Raw genomic sequence first — 12,769 nt, 5'->3', positions numbered from 1 at the left:
TCTAATTTTTTGATATATTGTAGAGACGAGTTCTCACCAAATTGCCCAGGCTAGTCTCGAACCCCTAGGCTCAGGCAATCCTCTAGTCTCAGCCTCCCAAAGTGCTGGGGTTATAGGTTTGAGGCACTGCGCCCGGCCAAGTTCCTGTTCTTATCATCTACTTCTGAGCTTACTTGTGTCCTGTGAAAATCTTGAGATAATAGTAAAAGTTACTGTTTTACTGGATTAATTTTCTTCCTAAAAACACCATTGTCCAGTGCCTCTTGTTCTGGAGAGTGATATCCTGATAAGATGGCAACCAGTTGGATGCCCAGTCACCTGGTTTTTTTTAGTGATCTATGCTATGCCTGCCTGCAAGAAACTTGTCTATTTATCTCTAAACTAAACTAATTACTCTACCTCAACACCATAAAGGAAAAATTTTGTCACATAAGACAAGCAGAGATTTCTTAGATATTTTATCAAAATATAATCCACAAAAGAAAAAATGATAAATTAGATTTTATCAAAATTAAGAACTTTTATTCTTCAAAAGACACTTAAGATAATGAGGCCAGGCCAGGCTTGGTGGCTCAACCTGTAATCCCAGCACTTTGGGAGGCTGAGTGCGTGGATTGCCTGAGCTCGCGGGTTTGAGACCAGCCCAGGCAGCTTGGCAAGACCTTGTCTCTACAATAAATAAATAAAAAAAGAAAATTAGCCGGGCGTGATAGCACATGCCTGTAGTTCCTGCTACTTGGAAAGCTGAGATGGAAGGATCACCTGAGTCCAGCAGGTCGATGCTGGGGAGGCCATGAGTGTGCCACTACCCTCCAGCCTGTGCGACAGAGTGAGACTCCAACAAACAAAAGATAATGAGGGCGGGCTTGGTGGTTCAGCCTGTAATCCCAGCACTTTGGGAAGCCAAAGTGAGTGGATTGTCCGAGCCCATGGGTTGGAGACCTGCCCGGGCAACTTGATGAGACCTCTCCTCTACAACAGATCAAAAAATAGCCAGGCGTGGTACTGGGCGCCAGTAGTTCCGCTACTTGGAAGGCTGAGGTGGAAGGATTGCCGGAGCCCAGCAGGTCGACTCTGTGATGGCCGTGAGCATGCCACCGCACTCCAGCCTGGGCAACAGAGTGAGACTCCAACTCAAAAAAAAAAAGATAATGAAAACATGAGCCACAAATTGGAAAGAAATATTTGCAATATACATATGGGACCAAGGGAAAACTTCCTGTTTGTCTTCTGAAGATTCACTGAAAATCAATTGACAAAAGACAAAAGGAGAAAAGACATAAACATGTATTAATTTGCATAGTGGGGACGATCACAGAGTGATTATCACAACCTCTCCAATGGAAGCTTACATACCCTTTTTCATAGGAGAGAGAGATGATGGGAATGCAGACAATTAGTGTGAGGGGTAGTAAAGGATTATTAGAGAGAATTTATGAATTAAGGAGACAAATTAATTTGTAAATGGGGCCAGGCATGGTGGCTCACACCTATAATCCCAGTACTTTGAGAGGCCAGGGTGAGAAGTTTGACTGAGCTCCTGGGTTTGAGACCAGCCTGGGCAATTTGATGAGACTTCATCTCCATAATAAATCAAAAAATTAGCTGGATGTGGTGGCGCTTGCCTATAGTTCCAGCTACTTGGAAGGCTGAGGTGGAAGGATCATCTGAGCCCAGCAGGTCAAGGCTGCGGTGGTCGTGAGTGTGCCACTGCACTCTAGCTTGGGTGACAAAGTGAGACACCAACTCAAAAATAAATAAATAAATAAATAAAATTTGTAAATAATTCTCTTTAGAATTTGAATGAGCCCCACAGGCAGGCATTATCCTGTGAAAATGTCCTTTCAGGTGTGGTTATATTCCTGTCCTCCTTTTTGCAATAGTGAGTTTACAGGGAAGAGTCAAAAGGTAATTGTGTTTCATTTGTTTGTTTGTTTTTTGAGTCAGAGTCTCACTCTCTTGCCCAGGCTGGAGTGCAGTGGCATGCTCACAGCTACCGCAGCCTCAGCCTGCTGGGCTTAGGTGATCCTTCCACCTCAGCTTTCCAAGTAGCTGGGACTGCAGGCATGCACCACCATGCCTGGCTAATTTTTTTACTTTATTGTAGAGATGAGGTCTCACCAAGTTGCCCAAGCTGGTCTCGAACCCCTGGGCTCAGGCAATCCTCTCGCCTTGGCCTCCCAATGTACTGGGATTACAGGCATGAGTCACTGGGTCTGGTCTTTTGAGGACTTTCAATTTTCAGAAGCACTCAGCATGCCTAAATAACATATTTTGGGGAATTGTTTTCTGTGCCCCAATGTTGCCCTATCTGAAACTTCCCTAGAAGTTTCACGCCCTAAAAGCTGAGTTGGTGGCTATGGAGAGAAAAATCAAGTTAACAGCTGAGTGGCAAAAGATACCATTAAACTGGTGTCCCATTTCTGGAAATAAGCTAGTCCAATTAAACAGATGTGTCTCATTTCAGGACTTGGCATTGCAGATGGGCTCTCAAACAGAAGAAAAATAAAGGTTAATGTTTGGAATAGTCTCTAAACCAGTTTTCTTAGAGTCTGGAGGGTAGTCAGCTGAGATGCCCAGATGTTAGACATGAAATATCTTCATTTAAAATGGAAATAGGCATTCCCACTGTGTGGTGACCTGGAGGCCGTCATTCCTGTGTGCCTGGCTGGCGGGGTTCAGCTCGAGCTGGGTAGACACTGCCCTTGGCATATTTGAACAACCTAAACATTAGGCAGTACAGCTGCTTCAGATCCATAGGAATTTCAGAATGACTGACACTGCTGAAGCTGTTCTAAATTTTGAAGAGATGTTTGCCAGTAGATTCACAGAAGATGACAAAGAGTACCAAGAATACCTGAAACGCCCTCTAGAGTCTCCTCCAATTGTTGAGGAGTGGAATAGCAGAGCTGGTGGGACCCAAAGAAATAGAGGCAATCGGCTGTATGATAACAGACAGTTTAGAGGTAAGAATAGCAGACGGGGGTGGCCAAGTGGTAATCGGTCCAATCACTGGCCTGGACGATCCTGGGGTAACAGCACAGACAAGAAACTTACTATCCCCGCTGGTATGGACACTATGGTTACAACCAATGGCCTCCTTGTGGTTACTACTGATAAAAATGTCAGTAGCTTTTGGTAAAACCATTTACTTTGTTAACATGACAAAAATTTGTGTGTTGATCATAGATTTACATCTGATTTTAGAGAATGGATTATTGATTCTTTGGACTAGAGACTTTTTTTTTTTTTAGAAAGCAGGATTTATTCAGAGGACAGAAAAAGCTCCCACAGTGGAGGGGACCTGAAGGGGTTGCCCAAGACTTTTTAAAAAAACATAGATCTTAACAGAGAGATGCGATGGTTGCTATGGATACCTAAAAATGTTATGGATTATATGGCTTGACTTCTACCTCAGATTTTTGTTGTTGTTGTTCCCTGACTTAATAGTGCTTTGAGTTTGGTTTATTTTTCTCATTTGACCCCTAGGAGTTCCGTCTTTGCTTTACACAGAAATAAAAATTTTAAAATATATTTTTTAAAAAGTGGAAATACTTTGGGAGGCTGAGGTGAGTGGATTGCCTGAGCCCGCGGGTTCGAGACCCGCCTGGGCAACTTGGCGAGACCTCATCTCTATAATAAATCAAAAATTAGCCGGGTGTGGTAGCGCGTTCCTGTAGTTCCAGCTACTTGGAAGGCTGAGGCGGAAGGATCGCCGGAGCCCAGCAGGCAAGACTGCGGTGGCCGGGAGCGGCCACTGCACTCCAGTCTGAGCGAGTGAGACTCCAACTCAAAAAAAAAAAAAAAAGTGGAAATAGGCAATGGCACCGAGTTGTTTATACATAGCTTCACTTTGCAGGGCCTCAGGGAAAAAGTAACTGCAATTTCAGTGAGGGCAAGTCAGTAGAATGAAAGAAAAATTTGGAAACCAACTTGGAGACTTACAACCAGGAAAGAATTCAGGATTCACTACAAATTGTAGGCAAACATTAAAAACTGAAAAATAATGGTCGGGGCTAGGATCTAATAACAGGTGTACTATAATTTTTTTCTGAAACATAATTTTTCTCTCTCCAATCCCCTGTTTATACCAAACACAAATCATAGTAAGACCAATTTTATTTGCAAGATAAGTGCTAGTCTTATTATACTTGGCCAGATTGTTTGCAGAACATGCATCAAGAGGAGTGATTGGTCATGTAGATTCTTTTCAAGTTGGCTTTGGTGGAACTTTTTCATAAGGAGTTTCAGATTCGATTTTAAAAAGTCCTTGCAGGCTAGGAAGCCAAACCAAAGATTTGCCATCAGACTGTGCTGTAAAACATGTATGGTCTGAATGAATTCCTCTCTTCTTGAAGTCTTCCAAATATCTTGAGATTCCTGGGCCTGTCAGAAAGTGATATTCTTTACTACCACAAGGTCAGGAACCTTGTAAGGGAATCAAGGAGGCAAGGTATCAGACTATTCTTTTTACAAGTGTGTTGGCTTTATAAAGTTAGCCTCCATCCTTAAAGCAGAGTAGTCATGTATGAAAGTGTGACATTCCAGTCAAAGCCTTAGTAAAACAGCCAGTGTTTTTAACTGTGTCCTGTTTCAAAAGAAAGCAGATTCTATCAAGCTGACCCAAATAACTATATTGCCATAAAGTCAGAATACGAATGGATAGTTTTTAAATTCTAGAAAAATCGGGTAGAGAGGAAGATGTTTCAGTTTTGCTCACTTTGTTTCACTGCTGTAAGCTATAAATTGCCCAAAACTAAAATGTTTTCTTGAATTGAAAAAATAAAATATAAAAAGAATCGGCAATATTTCAAACAAAAAAGTTATAAAATATCCATCAGTTTAGTCCTATGCAATGAATTCTTCTTCTGCTTGATGTTAGGTTAACAGTTTTATGAATTCAGTTCTTTCTTTCCCCAAGTTTTTTAAAATTCTTGCCCAGTCTAATAGTATGATCTCAGAGTCATAAGCAGAGGTCTGTATTTCAAAGTACGTGTCAGAGTCTTATCCTTTCCACAGACCTCCTTGTAGATACAACACTTTAGGATTTGCAAATAGCTTTTAGAAAAAAGAATCAGAATAAAGCAATTTAACATGGATAACAATACTTAAAACAGTCATGTGCAGTTGCTCACGCTTGTAATCCCAGCAATTTGGCAGGTGGAGGTGAGAGGATTGCTGGAGCACAAGGTCCAAGAACAGCCTGGACAACTTGGCGAGACCTCGTCTCTACAATAAATCAAGACAATAGCTTGCGTGTGCCTGTAGTGCCAGCTACTTGGAAGACTCAGGCGGAAGGCTAACCTGAGCCCAGCAAGTCGAGTATATCACCGCACTCCAGCCTGGGCAACAGTGAGATTGTGACAACAACAACAACAACAAAAACTTGGCCGGGCTTGGTGGCTCAGCCTGTAATCCCAGCACTTTGGGAGGCCGAGGCGAGCGGATGGCCTGAGCCCACGAGTTCAAGACCAACCTGGGCAACTCGGCGAGACCTCGTCTCTACAATACATCAAAAATTAGCCAGATGTGGCAGCACGCACCTGTAGCTCTGGCTACTTGAAAGGCTGAGGTGGAAGGATCGCTGGAGCCTAGCAGGTCCAGGCTGCAGTGGCCGGGAGCGTGCCACTGCAACCCAGTCTGGGTGACAGAGTGAGACTCCAACTCAAAAAACAAAACAACAACAACAACAACAACAACAAAAAACTTAACCATGGTTAATTAGCCTGGTGTCATGGCACATGTCTGTAGTCCTAGCTACTCAGGAGGCTGAGGTAGGAGGATCACTTGCGCCCAGGAGTTCAAAACTACACAAAGCTATGATTGTGCAATTGCACTACAGCCTGGGTGACTGAGGGTGACCCTGTCTCTTTAAAAAAAAAGGTCATGGTTAAAGATTCAATTGAGAGATAATTTGGGTATTTTCTATGGCTTACAATGATTAAATATAATGGCCATTATTAGGACAGATAACATCACATTTTTAGAAATCTCATATAATTTTGGAACACATATTAATAACATTCATACAAATATAATTCAAAGAAAATTAAATGCCATTTTTTATTTAACAATACTTCCCATATGACATTAACATACAAAATAAGCCTATTATCTCTCTCTTGACTTTCCAGGAGCCCCTTTTGAAATGTTCAAAAGATAGTTTGACATCAGAAAGACTTAATTTCAGAATTTTGATTTTAGGAAGTTTGTCAAATATCAAAGGTTTAAAACACTTAATATTGATTCTTTCAATCCATGAGCATGGACTGTTTTTCCATTTGTTTCTGTCCTCTTTGATTTGTTTTAGCAGTGTTTTATAGTTCTCGTTGTAAAGATCTTTCACATCTCTGGTTAGGAAGATGCCAATGTTTTTCACTGTGTGTGTGTGTGGCTGTTGCGAATGGGATTGTGCTTTTTATTTGGTTCTCTGCCTGTTTGTTACTGGTGTATAGAAATGCCAATGCCTTTTACACATTGATTTTGTACCCTGAAACTTTACCAAAGTTATTTATCAGTGCTAGGAGGTTTCTGGCAGACTCCATTGGGTTTTCAAGGTATGGAATATTGTCTGCAATGAGGGATAGCTTAGTTTCCTCCTTTCCTGTTTAGATACCCCTGATTTCCTTCTCTTGCCTGATTGCTCTAGCAAGGACTCCCAGCACTTTCACCTCTGTGTTCATCAAGGAGATTGGCCTGTAATTCTCTTTCCTTCTTAGGTCTTTACCAGGTTTGGGTATCAGTGTGATGTTAGCCTCATAAAATGATCTGGGGCAAGTTCCATCTTTCTTGATTGCCAGGAATACATTCTACAGGATTGGTATCAGATCTTCTTTGTATGTTTTGTAGAATTCAGCTGGAAAACCAAGGCTTTTTTTTTTTTTTTTGTAGGTAGAATTCTTTTTTTTTTAGATAGAATTCTTATGACAAAGTAGATTTCCTGGATTGTTACAGGTCTGTTTTGGGTTTCAATTTTTTTCTTGTTTCAACCTGGGAATATACCCAGAGGAACATAAATTATTCTACAAAAAAGGCACCTGCACACGCATGTTTATTGCTGCACTATTCAAAATAGCAAAAACATGAAACCAATCTTTATGCCCATTGAAAGAAGGCTGGGCTGGACTCGGTGACTCAGCCTGTAATCTTAGCACTTTGGGAAGCCGAGACAAGTGGATTGCCTGAGCCCGCAGGTCTGAGACCAGCCTGGGAAGCTTGGTGAGACCTCATCTCTCCAAAAATAAAAAATTAGCCAGGCGTGGTAGTACGTGCCTGTAGTTCTGGCTACTTGGAAGGCTGAGGCAGAAGGTCAACGCTGGGGTGGCTGTGAGTGTGCCACTGCACTCCAGCCTGGGCGACAGAGTGAGTCTCTGACCAAAAAAAAAAAAAAAAGAAAGAAAGAAAATAGACTGGATAAAGAAAATGTGGTAAATATACATGATGGAATATTACGCAGCCATAAAGGACAGAGTATGGACTTCTCAGCAAATTGGATGGAATTGGAGACAATCATTCTTAGCAATCTATCACAAAAACAAAGAACCGGATACTACATTTTCTCTCACTCATAAGTGGGACCTGAACATTAATCATAAAAGCACAATGGAGGGATTGGCAGTCCCAGGACACTGCTGGGGTGTGATGGGGAGGGAGGGGTACAGGGGTAGGCACGTAACAACACAAAGTATACCTGATCTTAAACCAGGGAAAGTAAGGACCTGTTGGAGGCCCAAACTTCAGCTGCACATATATTACTCATATACCTAATCTGATTTATTCCCCACATATTTATAATAAAGTAAAAAAGAAAAAGAAAATTTATTTAAAAAATAAAACATAATGAAAATAAATCACAGGTCAGTGTGAAATAATAGTTATTCATTTAGCCAAAATGATAATAAAAAAAAAAACTCTTTGATAGAAAGGAGACTCAGTTTTCTTTTCTTTTCTTTTTTTGAGTTGGAGTCTCACTCTGCACTGCCCAGGCTGGAATACGGTGTCATGCTCATAGCTACCACAGCCTCAACCTCCTGTGCTCAGGCAATCCTTCCACCTCAGGCTTGAAAGTAGCTGGAACCACAGGTGCATACCATCACACCCAGCTGTTTTTTTGTTTGTTTGTTTTTTTTAATTTATTGTAGAGATGAGGTCTCACCACATTGCTCAAGCTGGTCTCAAACTCCTGGGCTCAGGTAATCCTCTTGTCTCTGCTTCTCAAAGTGGTGGGATTACAGGGGTGAGCCAGTGCACCTCACTGAGAATCAGTTTCTGGTAAAATGAAAAATAAAAATAAAAAGATAAAATTATATCCTAATTTTGTATTAGCATAATTTTAATACTAAAGGTATTTTTATATACATTTTTGAAAATTTTATTTTTTGTAGAGATAGAGCCAGGATCTCACAAGGTTGCTTAGGTTGGCTTCAAACTCCTGGGCTCAAGCAATCCTCCTGTCTCAGCCTTCTGAGTAGCTGGAATTACAGGTGTGCATAATTGTGTGCAGCTCTAAAGTAAATTTAAAACCTTATAAACAAATCCACTCTATCTCAGTCAGACTGAACTATGCAAAATAAGATTTACATAAACTTTTTACAACATTTTACAATTTTTTAATCTTCCTTTTTTCTTCTTTTTTTTTTCTTTAGAGCTGGGGTTTTGCTATGTTGTACAAGCTGGTCTCACACTCTCTACAGGCATGAGCCACCACACCCGGCCTCTCTTTCTATATCCATTTAGTTTTATCTATTTAACAGATAATTAGATAGTATCTATTGAATAGATAATTGAATCTATCCAATTTTTATTCCCTCAATTTGAAACAACCTTTCAATAACCCCTAATTGCTTTTCTTTGAACAAAACCCACAACTTTATGTCTTTTTAAATAAACTTCTCCAAAAACATATCTTATTTTCCTTATACATTTTGTGCACATAATTTTTTTATATCTAGGAATTTTAATTACATATATTAACTACAGGCTTAATTCTTAGTAACTATAATTTCCAGTGGAAAATAATCTAGGGAGTAAGAAAAAAATTTTTTTTTTTTTGAGTTGGAGTCTCACTCCATCACCCAGGCTGGATTGTGGTGGCCTGCTGGGCTCAGGTGATCCTTCCACCTCAGCCTTCCAAGTAGCCTAGCTGGAACTACAGGTGCATGCTACCATTCCTGGCAAATTTTTTTGTTTTATTGTAGAGATGAGGTCTTGCCAAGTTGCCCAGGCTGGTCTCAAACCCATGGGCTCAAGCAATCCACTCACCTCAGCCTCCCAAAGTGCTGGGATTACAGGTTTGAGCCACTGCACCTGGCCGGGAGTAAGAAATTTTAATTGTTATGTATCAGGTGCAGAGCCCAGGGCAGAGGACAGAACTGTGAGGATAATGCCTGAAGGACTCAATCCCTCTCAGCATGGCAGCATGGCCAGGAGGCATAACTGGGCCACAGAGGATAGACAGGGATTGACTCTGACCTATGATTAGTGGCCCAGGAGCTGTGGACACATATTATGTCCCCAGTCTTCACTATAGCCACTTGTCTAAACCTGAGAATCCAAAGGCTCAAAACCAAAGACATAAGCTCAAAGTACCAAAAAAATCACAGAAGCAACACTTTTATGACCTTAAGACATCTATCAGAGACAGCATAAAACTTTCTGACCAACAGATCCAGGCAAGAATGTTTGAATTATATGTAATACTGACAATCCTTAAGTCATTTTTCTAATTTTAATTTTAGGGATCAGATCTCACTATGTTGCCCAGGCTGGCCTCAAACTCTAGGACTTCAGTTATCCTCCTTCCTCAGCCTTCTGATTTGCTGAGACTACAGGCATGTGCCACCTCACTCAGCTAATTCTGAAGACATTCTTATTTCCTTTTACTGACAAGTTTGAAACTAGCTTTATTTCTCAACGATTACAAAAGTCACATGAACTTGGAAAACATTTGAGTTAGTTTACTGTATAAGCACTGATTTATTTCTAGGTCAACCATGTAAGCTATATTGACCACATAGACAATTGAAAGGGTAAACTGAGGCAAAGGGGACCAGTGCCACAGAAATAATGCAAGATTGCAACAGAGAGGAAAGTAGAAGAAAGTAAAATTTATAATTTATCTTTCACAGATGGAAAATGGAAAGGGGGCCAGCACTCAGGTGAGTGTGGCATGGAAGACTGGAAACTAGGTGTATTTAAGGGCCTTTAAAGCAAAGGGAGGGCTTAGGCCTGGAGGAGGTCTGGGCCAAAAGAAATGTCCAGAGTTGTATTCTTTGGTTGCCATAGTAGTCACATGAACCTAGTATCTTGACATTGCCAGGCATCAATGTCTCATGATCTCAGGTGGTATGATAACAGTATACCAATAAACATGCCTCCAGGTGGTGTGCTGGAGGTTGTCACAGGCAGTAACAATGTATCAATACAAATGCCTAAAAAGTGTATTGTTAGCAAAACTGGGCATGCTTAATGGGTTCTTTGCAATCACCAGTTTCTAAAACTAAAGTATTTTTCTTGTTAATGATCATAGGGTAAAAGGACGTGTGGGCCATGCAAACTGTGTGGCAAAGGAATGTCAAGGTGTGAGGCCTAAACAAAATGGTTGTGCTGATTCAAAATGGCTACATTACATTCTAAATTTCTAAGGTTCCCTCCTTCAACAATATACAAACAAACATGTATACACATGTATATATAAAAATACAGATAAACATAGAGACTTCATAGCTTTGATTTGAGAGTTTTATCCACAAGACAGATAAAACTCACTAGTAGCTGAGTGTGGTGGCTTGGGCCTGTAATCCTAGCACTTTGGGAGGTGGAGGTGAGAGGATTGCCTGAGCCCAGGGGTTCAAGACCAGCCTGGGTCACTTGGCGAACCCTCGTCTCTACAGTAAATCAGAAAGTTAGCCAGGCATGGTAGCATGAGGCTGTAGTTTCTCCATTTGGAAGGCTGAGGTAGAAAGATTACCTGAGCCCAGAAGGCTGAGGCTGCAGTGGCCATGAGTGTGCCACTGCATTCCAGCCTGGGCGACAGAGTGAGACTCTGACTCAAAAAGAAAAAAATAACTCACTAGTTTAAAAGGACACGTGGATTAAATTGTGTCTCTGTAAATACACCATGTTATGGACAAACTCCTTACAGGGTTTTGCATTTTGTAGCAAAAACAGGGTAGCAAACTTACATCTGAAAGCACAGAGAGAATTTCAGTTTTTTCAAGAAGGAGTTTGAGTCTGTTAAGTAGAGTAAAATTAAAAATGAATGCCAAAACATAAAATCATAGGTGAAAGATGGTGGCGCACAGTGAGACTCAATACCCATTAGGGCCAAGAGATTTAATGGGTCAAACGCGGTGGCTACAGGACCTGAGGGTCAGACTGTAGCGCCGACGCAAGGGCACTCCAGCCTTTATGGGGGCTTAGGGAGACTCCAGCCTTTATGGGGGCTTAGTCGATTATTGGTCGGCTGGCAGAGCTCCATCCAGGTTGGTGGGTATTTCGTGGGCGCGGGAAGGGGTGTGGAGGGAGTACAAAGGAAGGCACTGAGGAAGAACAAATGAAGGCGCCGTTTCAATCGCCATTTTAGTTTACCGGGTCGCCGTTTCCAGGAAAGGGAGGGGATGTGGCTTGGCGGTGGCCCTTCATTCCCACCTCTTTGGTTATATGGGAGAGGGGCAGCGTTTGTCTGTCCAGCTACTTCCTGCTGAAAATGGGCGTCGGTGGGTGAGGTGGGTGAAAGGACAAGCCACATGAGACCCCACAAGTAGGCGCCAAAAGAAAAGACTTCATTTAGATGGAAGTCCTGGAAGGTGCCTTGTAAGTGGAAAAAGGCAAGCTGGTCCGGTCAGTCATCGAGTGGACACGGGAAAGGGAGGAGCCAGCTGTCACGAAGAAGGTGGTCAAGAAACGCTGAGAATCTGAGTGGTATGTAGTAGGGGGTAAACTTTGAGGCGAGCATGGCTGAAATGAGAAGACAAGGTTAGAGGTTTGTAGGGCTGGGACAGTCGAGACCTGGATTTTTGGTGGGCAGGAGGTCATAATTCTGTAGGAGAAGCTGGTTAATGCTTTGATTAGAGATTTTTAAAAGTTGTGACTGGAGAAACTTGATGATATACGGGAGAAAGGAGAACAGATCGAAAATGAGAATGACAGGTGTGATGATAGGCAAAAGCCAGGGGAGTAGGGAGTTTTGTAATAGGCTGCCGATTTGTGAAGATTTTGCCCCTTGGAGTTGTGAGGAGAGGTGTTGTAATTTATTAATGTTTTGTTTAATGACTCCTGACTCGTTAATGTAATAACAGCACTCCTCTTGGAGGAAAGGACAAGTGCCTCCCTTTTTGGCTGTTAGGAGATCTAGAGCCCGACGATTTTGGAGGGCTACTTGTGCTATGCTCATTATTTGTCTTTGTAATGATGGCCTCTCCAGTGGAAGACAGGTTGAGGGTACTCTTACTGTGGGGCGAGGCAGGAAGCTGAACGGCAGCCAGCAAAGGTCGTTGTAGTTGTAATGAGGCACAAAGAAAATACTGCGAAGAAGGAAGAGAAGGGAAGGATTGGTTTAAGAAGCGGAGGGTGTGACCTATTATGGTAAACCATGAGGGGAAATGTTGGGAGGGTAGTTGTTGAGTGCAGGCGGCAACCTTTGCATCTTGTGATTATGTGGGATTTTCTTGGATGACGGGCAGGGTGGGGGAGCAAGCAACACAGGATACTCGAAGTTTGAGAGGCTGGCCTGGAATTGTGGAACGAGAATAGGTCGGCGGCTCTGTGG

The 12,769-nt window shown here is 42.0% G+C and overlaps 1 pseudogene; it reads left to right on the top strand.

Moving 5' to 3' along the window:
* Nucleotides 1–2,662: 2,662 nt before the first annotated feature.
* LOC103270573 lies at nt 2,663–3,117 on the top strand (annotated as a pseudogene).
* The last annotated feature ends 9,652 nt before the right edge of the window (nt 3,118–12,769 follow it).

This window comes from Carlito syrichta, unplaced genomic scaffold, assembly GCF_000164805.1.
Source record: "Carlito syrichta isolate Samal-C Ts95f unplaced genomic scaffold, Tarsius_syrichta-2.0.1 Scaffold309865, whole genome shotgun sequence".
NCBI classification, from domain to species: domain Eukaryota; kingdom Metazoa; phylum Chordata; class Mammalia; order Primates; family Tarsiidae; genus Carlito; species Carlito syrichta.
The sequence above is the reverse complement of the archived record's forward strand: the minus strand, read 5'-3'. Positions and strand labels throughout refer to the sequence as shown.